Below are 8,002 nucleotides of genomic sequence, written 5' to 3' on the forward strand. Positions count from 1 at the left end.
AACTGCACAACGGTTACAGGATGTCCTGTTGCATTTATCTAGCAATGCAGGCGAATGACTCACCCAAAATATTTGATGATCGGAAACTATTATGTTTTTCTTTCTTTCTCACATTTCTTCCTGAAAATATAAAGCATTCAAACTCTGAAACATGGTTAAAGGCGACATCTTAAACCTGTGTGAATTCAAGGAAAGAATAAGGAAACTAAGTCTGTCTTTGAAAGCTTAGCATAGTCCAGAAAAAATCACGTGACAAAAACATGCCTGCCCACCTCTGAAAGCTGCATTGCAAGAAAGCAAATGATATCATCCAGATCACTGGAAAAAGTTCTGACCAGAGCATGTTCTTTGACATGGATTATATACCAAATTTATTATCCTGATTTTTTTATTTTTATTTTTTAATAGAGAGGTGTCCGTGAATGGTTAATCATTCCACCCAGCATTAACAACCTTAAACTGTTCCCAGTTTGTGTTTTATGGAACCCAGTGCAAGGTTACTCACCTATGAGTGTCCAGGCTGTATTTTGCTGGCGCACGGCCCGTGCACAGCTGTGGGGACGCTTGGTGTCTGCTTCCTCCCTTTGTCACATCTCCTCGGGACCAGCCTGGGAGAGGGGGGAACCTGAATCCCAGCCCCTGCTCCAAGAGACATATAAAGTAAATGGAGATCGGTTATAAAGCCTGGTTGTTCATGGCTCTGTATGTACCTGTCCAAAAGAGTCGTCAGTCCGACACAAACGAGGAGAGGAAATACAATTATCCACATTTCGTACAGAAAAAATGGTGGAACTGTAACAGTGACTTTCCCAAAGCCATGCGGGGAGTCTGTGAGAATGGAGCCTACTTCCATTGAGTACCGGTGTAATAGCCTAAGCACGCAGCGTTTCAGCAAGAAGAGCCTACGAGCCCTTTATTAAAAGCACAGAGAGAACACACCGTCTATAAGTTGTGAGAATATCCAACACACATTGCTGTAGGCTGACTATTAGCACACACTTTTGGACCTGAGAAGGGAAAAAAAAAAATCATAAACGTGGCTGATTGGGGATGAGAGCAAAGACTGTTAGAGGATATTTCACTAGAAACCAATTTTTTGTTTGGTTATATCGAAGAAGCAGCCAAGAAGCATCAGGCATGTTAACCCAGGAGGAGTGAACAAAGGGTCAGAATGACCATCAGATGATTTTATTTACCTTCAGGATTTAAGACTGTCTTGCTTCATATTTTCTCAGCAACCACGAAGCTAGAAATTTACACGTGCTTTTTTTTCATTGTGTTAATGAAGTCAAGATTATCATGTGGTTCCTTGATTACCATCAGTCAGAGAATTAAGAAAACATCAGATCCCATGACATTCACGAGATTGTGAGAGTCGATAGGACCGGCTCTAAGCACACAGAATTATCTCTACATGCTAAGCTTATTTTTGGTACTGAGCAGTCAGCTATTTCTGGGTAAACTTTCTACTTCTCTCTCACTTATAAGAAGGAATTGTTCAGTGCTATGCAATAGAGAAACAGATAGGAAATGGCAGTTCCTGTCTCGGGGACAAGGCAGAAGAAAAGGTGGGAGGCAGAAAAAGAACAATTTAAGCAGCTCGACAGCTTGGCCTGACACTGAGCTCTGTTCTGACTTTCAATTCAGAGCTTTGGACCCCAGCACCATTTACTTAGAAGATACTGTTTTATAAAAGTCCACTGGGTTATGCAAAGCAAAGCATAACTAAAGGCAGTCTAAGAATATCATACTTAAAAATCAAAAAGTCTGTGTCTTAAAAAGTCCTTTTATGGGCCTTTTCCAAAATAATAGCTCCCTCAGGCTCAAATGCCTCATACCCAAGTAAAGATTTTGTTTAATTCATAAAGGAGTTGATTTGTCTGCTAGATGGTTTCCCATGGATCAGCCTGTTTGCAAACACAAAACATACCGGCATCCAGCTGGGTGTTACTGCTGCCAATTTCAAGACAATAAATGGTTCAGTACAGAGCAAAATTCAAAACTTTTATTCCACAGAGCAATAAAAGCAGTAGACATTGCCTACTGACACACTGCCAGAGTAAATATTACCTACTGTATAAGTTTCCATCCAGAGCTTTCATCAGGTCAAAGTACAACCACAGACATTATCGAGCTTTACACTGCATTAAAAGAGTTTTCATGAATGATTGAAAAAACATTTTAATTACATTTTCAAACATGTTACTCATTGCATCTTAACGAGCTACAATCTCCCTCATCAGCAGTGTATAACGGGTTGGCGCTGTTATCCTGAAGATGTGGGGGGGTTATGGGATGAAGCCTTCAGGGAAGAGTTAAATGGCTTCCGTGGCATTTCTGCCACGAGACAGGTGTCCCCAGCACATAAAAAACAAGGGGAAGTGTCCGAGTTCAGCACATTGACAGCGTGGCCCCTGCCAGCAGCCAAGCTGTGAGCAGGGTTTTGAGGTCACCGTTATTATTTGGTTGTTGTTTATTAATACGCATAACTGCTACAGAAAAGAGGGTGTGTTGGTTGTACGCAGGAAATGGGCCATTGGTGAGTTAGGTTAGGGAGCTGTCTCCTAGTGTTGGTGGAGACACTGCAAATAGACCTGCTAGAGATCAAATAAATGTGCTAGAAACAGGAGCACTTGTATATTTTTTCCTTAAAAATAAACCCAGTATGGCCTAACCTTGTCACATTTAACAAAAAGCCAGTTTGGCTCTTTCTGCACCTTCAGTAAAGCCACACACTAGTTCACAGCTTCGTCTTGCAGTCGGAGTGAGACGTTCTGTGTGCAAATGCGCCCAGGCAGCCATCAACAGACCTTGTTCTGTCCTGAGCTCCAGTACGGCCATGTCATCTCTGCCCACGCCGGGAATTAAATGGAGGATGCATTTGCTATTCAAGTAATTTCAGCTATTGCACAGATAGAAAACCCCATATCAGCTGTGAGAAAAACCCAGGCTTCGTAGTAAGCCTGGAAGGTGAAGGGACTTGATGGCAAACCCAAGGTGTGAAGTGAGTTTCCAACCTGATGACTTGTCATAATGAATATCTGCCAGCAGATCCATCACTTTCATACTGTAAGAAAACCGGCTGCGATGCTTCACCTGGCAATAGGAGAGCAGCAAACTTGTGGTAAATGGGCTGTAGCTTCTGAATGATATGCATGTGTGGTCTGGTGAGGAGGACAACAGTTTACCCGATGAAATACAGTTGACTGTACCACAGTTTGAGGGCTCTAGGTATCTCCCAATCATTACAAAGGCAGATTTTGATTCTCTCTGAGAAAATTATATTCCCCAGCCAGGACATGGAGCATAAAATGCATATGGAGCCTCCTAACAAGGCTTTAAAAAGAATTAATTTGGTTGCTTCTATTAGATAATCCACTCTCTTTTCTTCGGCTCAATGCAAGTCCTTGTGGCCCATCTTCCAAGGTTTCCAGCTGGTCTGGATTTTGTGGTTTTTTTTACTTTGGTTTGTTCTTCCTTTGAAATGTCCCTTTAGAGCCTTCTCCAGTGAAATGCCATAAATTTTTCAGGAAAATATTTTTCTGGTTTAATAACACACTTTAAGCTGTTGTTGCATCCAGCAGTGCCACGCTATTGCACCCTCCCCTCTCTTTGCTTTTATTGACTTGCTCTGCTACTGTGCCTCTTTTTAGGTCAGACTTAGATTATTTTATTTTTTTTTAAGGCGGTTTGTAAAAGCAAGACTTTGCTCTGCTCTGCCCACTGCTCACCAGCTTTGTGTTCGGCTCGATGGGCACGCACGGCGTTTTCAGGCTGCTCCGTGCTGTAGCCTGGCAATGATCTGAAGCGTCCCCTCCCAGGGCTGGGGAATGCGTGCACAATTGGTAGGAAACCTAAGAGCGGCCCAGGAGGGGGCTAATAAATGTGCTCTGGGATGGAAATTGCTTAGGGACTGCATTTTTATTTCGGTCAAAAAGAGGCACTCCTTTGCAAGACGTATCATTTGGTGGGAGAGATACTCTAAAGAAACGACAGGAATGAGCCACAGAGGAGACAGAAGCAGGAAGGGTGGTCTTTGGGACACCAAGAGTTAAAACTAGGAGGTTGTAGTCTATTTATGGAAAAGAGCTAAGGGCTTTGTGTATGTGGTAACCAGTCGCAGCTCTTGGAGCCATCGAGGTGGCAGAATCAAACTCAGAATGCTAATTACTGTAACCGAAGAATGAGTATGCTTATTATCTGATATAAAGCAATTTTAGTAACACCCACAGTTTTAAAATAATAGTAATAACAGTAATTGAAAACATGAACTGACAAGTCACTAACAACCAATTATATCACAGCAGCGTGGAAGAGCCTCGTACCTTTACAAAGCACCTTCTGTCAATCCTTGACAAACACCACCACCCCCCCAAGATGGTCTAAGGAGCTGCTGCACAGAACATGTTAAAATGTGTCACAGCCCAACACCCAAATCGTGGTGTCTCTGCTAGGTCTTTTTGTTACTGGAGTAAGGTGGAACTCAAAAAAAACCTGTAAGTAGCCTGCTTCAAAAAGACATACCGGTTTGTCCAAACAGGTTTGGCCCTGGGTGTAAATCAAATTAACTTTTGTGACCTACCTGCTTTCACTTGGACCCAGACAGGGATCCCAGACTTCTCTTATTTGGGCTCATATGGGATAAGACTTAAGGACACCAGAAGCTAAAAGACCGGCCCTGTTTGTCACAGAGAGGAGCGATTCAGAAATTGTGTTCCACAGACACTTGATGCTTGAGCCAGAAGTCTCAGGTAAGCACGTCTCCCCAGGGAGCAGCAGCTTGGCTTTGCCTGCATGTCCCCTGAGTCAAGGTAGGTGAGGCGAGGGAGGAGGACACAAGTCCCATGTTGCTCTGTGTTTCCTCAGCCTGCCTTGAAAGGGGAAAAAGGCAAAAAGTTTTGCAAAGAAGCAAGAAACTTAGTCAGATACAGACTGGACACAGTAGGAGAAGGGGAAAAAAAAAAAAAAGCAAGCTTCCTTTTCTTCCAGCCATTCTTGTCTTCATTTCATGGAATTCAATTTTTGGAAGTAGTAGCATAACACAACTGAGAAAACAGCTACATAAAAATTCCCCCTCCCTGTTCCACATTGGCATTCCCTCCCTGTTCCACATTGGCATTCAGCAGCTCGAGGATACCTTATCCCGTGACTGCCCATGGAGAGTGACAAGCGAAGGAAGTGGGAGGAGGAAGAGGGAACATATTTGCATTCTTTGTACTTTCTGATTTTGGAATTTTAATCTGATGTAATGTACAGGAGGGTCCAGTCTCTAATTAGCCCCAGAGCTAATGAGCTGCAAGAGCACTGTAAGTCAGCTTGTCTTCCTACAGCCCTTCTGCGTGCCCGGCAGCAAGAGCAGCTCGGCCCCATCCAGGCTTACCATTTCCTCCAGATCTGTGCAATCTTAGAAGACAAGATCGATCCGGCCCCGTGTCCTGATTTTTCGGTGACTCAGAGGAGGCTGGGGAATTTGGGCCTGACCTTGTCAGCGTTTTCCTGTGAGCTCGCACCGGGACTGTGATCTGTGAGTCTCCATCCGTGGACAGACCCAGCCTGCTTACTGCCACGCACAACGCGGTTACGCTTTTCTCTCTCCTTGTGTCTTTCCGGATGTCTGCCATCTGGGAGACCCTGCTCATATTTACAGTGCTCTCCGAAGAGGGTGACGGATTTGCTTGCCACCAGCCGCACAAATGCACACATTGTACGGGGCTGGCTGCGTGCCTGGCTTCTCCCAGCTACAGCGCAGCCCACCCGTTCTGTACATCGCAACCCGGATGCATAATCAGCTTAGTATACAATAATAATTCATTCTTATTTCAAAACAATCTTGCCCTACTTCCTACCACTTCATTAATTTCTGAGTTGCATCATTTCTTTTCTGAGTTACACACCCAGCAGCTCTGCTCCTGCGTCGTGGCTCCAGAGCTGTCCGGTCCCCAGCACCCGCGGGCGTAAGGACGGAGAGCATCCCTGCGCACCGGGTGCCTCGCAGGATTGAGGCAAACGGGAAAGAGGTGGAGGTAGGGTGTGAGATAACCTATCTAGATAACTGTGGTGTTTACACGGCAGCATCTGATATTTTAGGAAAACCCACGGTAGATATTTAATTAACAGAATAATATTTATTGTTATATTAATCTCTGAGCCAACACCTGTAAGAGTGCAGCTCTCGCATGAGGTGACATGTAGTTTTAGTCCATAGAAAACGCCATGGAAGGGAAAGAATGAGAATTTTTGGAGAGGCAGCCAGGATTTGGGTGTTCCCTGTCCCGTGCTGTGCCAGTGATGCTCTGGTTCCCCGCTGCCTTTTACTGCTTTGAACCAGCCCTGGCGGCTCGGTGGAGGAACAGCCCTGTGCCCCCCACATTCGCAGGGACCTTGCCTGCAGCTGGTGGGCACTGCTCTCACCGTCCCAGCTGGGACTGCTGGTCCCTAGAGAATGAGACACTGGTCGTTTGCCAGCCCGCCTGAAATCACTCAGCTCAAACTGAAATGAATTTTAAGTGAAGGCAAAGCGAAATTATATTGACATGCAAAGTAGAAGTGTTCGGTTGCTGTCTGTAGAGACAGACATAGAAATAAGGAGAAGAATCACAGATGGCTAGCAGTGATTATTTATTTTTTTTTTTAGCTCTAGTTTGCCTTCTAGTTCTTCCAGCTAGAGAGCATCCTGATGCTCTCTATGCTGAGCCGGAGTTCAGTCCCTGTGTAAGGCACCCGTTATCTCTAGGTATCTCTAGACCGGTAGTTTAACTTGGATCAAGAACACATCTGTTAAACTAATTTTATGGTTGCCCCCCCCCTTCCTGTGGCTCACATTGCAGCATAGTCTCGGAGTGTGCAAGCTGGATTCCTGCCAGCAGAAATGTAGCCAGAAGATCACTTTGACCACCGATGTGCACTCAGCACACAGGACCGGATTAGAGCTGCTCTGTGATAAAATCCCAGCGACGTGCGCTGCACGGGCCTTCTGCGCTGGCTGTCCTCCTCTGCAGCTCCCTTCCTAGGGTGCTGCATTGCCCATGTGGACCCAGCTGTAGTAACCTCGCCTGCATGGCTGTACACTGATTTTGGGACTGGAATCTGGGTTGCCCTAGTGCGAAGGCGACATTACAGTGAGAAATCTGAGAATCTCTCTTCGGCTACAAGGAAGGGATTTGGGGCTCATGCCATCAGTGGTACCAAGCAAGCACTCAGCTAGAACAACCAGGCAACAGCAAGAAGTCATGACTTCAAAACTTCTACTGTATACTCTTAGATGTATTGTTGATTCACAGCTCTTTGTGTTAACCCCCAATGGTCTTAGCAAATATGTTTTATAGTGCGAGCAGCAAACTGCGGCATTGCTAGTTTCTCTTACGACCTAGCAGTTGTCAAACCTCAGCAGCTGTGCCACTGCCTCAGGCCACTGCCTCATTTTGACCTGTTTTTAATGAAAAACTAACGAGGAAAGGACAGCACAGGTGCTAGCCTGCATAGATGGGGGCTGGCCACCGGCTGCACTAACTCCTTCCCCCAGCTTTCTTCAGAGACCCATGGGGAGCTTGAGATGTTTCAGATGCTGTGAAGAGGGTACCCGGTACCGCCCTTCTGCCCATCCGGGTCACATTGGCCAGTTATTCTTTACCCCCAGCAGAGGACAGCTGGCTGCCAGGCCTACCAGCTGAAGCATCCGTGGTATTTTTCCCTAAAACGCAGTTTGCCTGGTGTGCTACAGTGCTTGGGAGTCCTGCTGCGGCCAGCACAGAGCAGCTTGTGTATTTGCTTCCTCTGCAATAAACTGTGGAAAACGATACTGCTGGCGGGGGTCCTAGCATTGCCGCCCGGCGTGTAGTCTCCAAATCATGACTTGACACCTGTCACCAAGGTCATCAAGTCACTCTTCTCGTGTAAATGAAAAATAAAGTTCCCTGCATGGCCCGAAAGGCAATACAAAACTCGTATCGCAGATGAAGAGAGGAAGGGAAGAGACAGTGTTTGCTTAACACAGCCTGGACTC

The sequence above is a fragment of the Charadrius vociferus genome, unplaced genomic scaffold (assembly GCF_000708025.1).
Source record: "Charadrius vociferus isolate BGI_N301 unplaced genomic scaffold, ASM70802v2 scaffold79, whole genome shotgun sequence".
In the NCBI taxonomy this organism is placed as follows: domain Eukaryota; kingdom Metazoa; phylum Chordata; class Aves; order Charadriiformes; family Charadriidae; genus Charadrius; species Charadrius vociferus.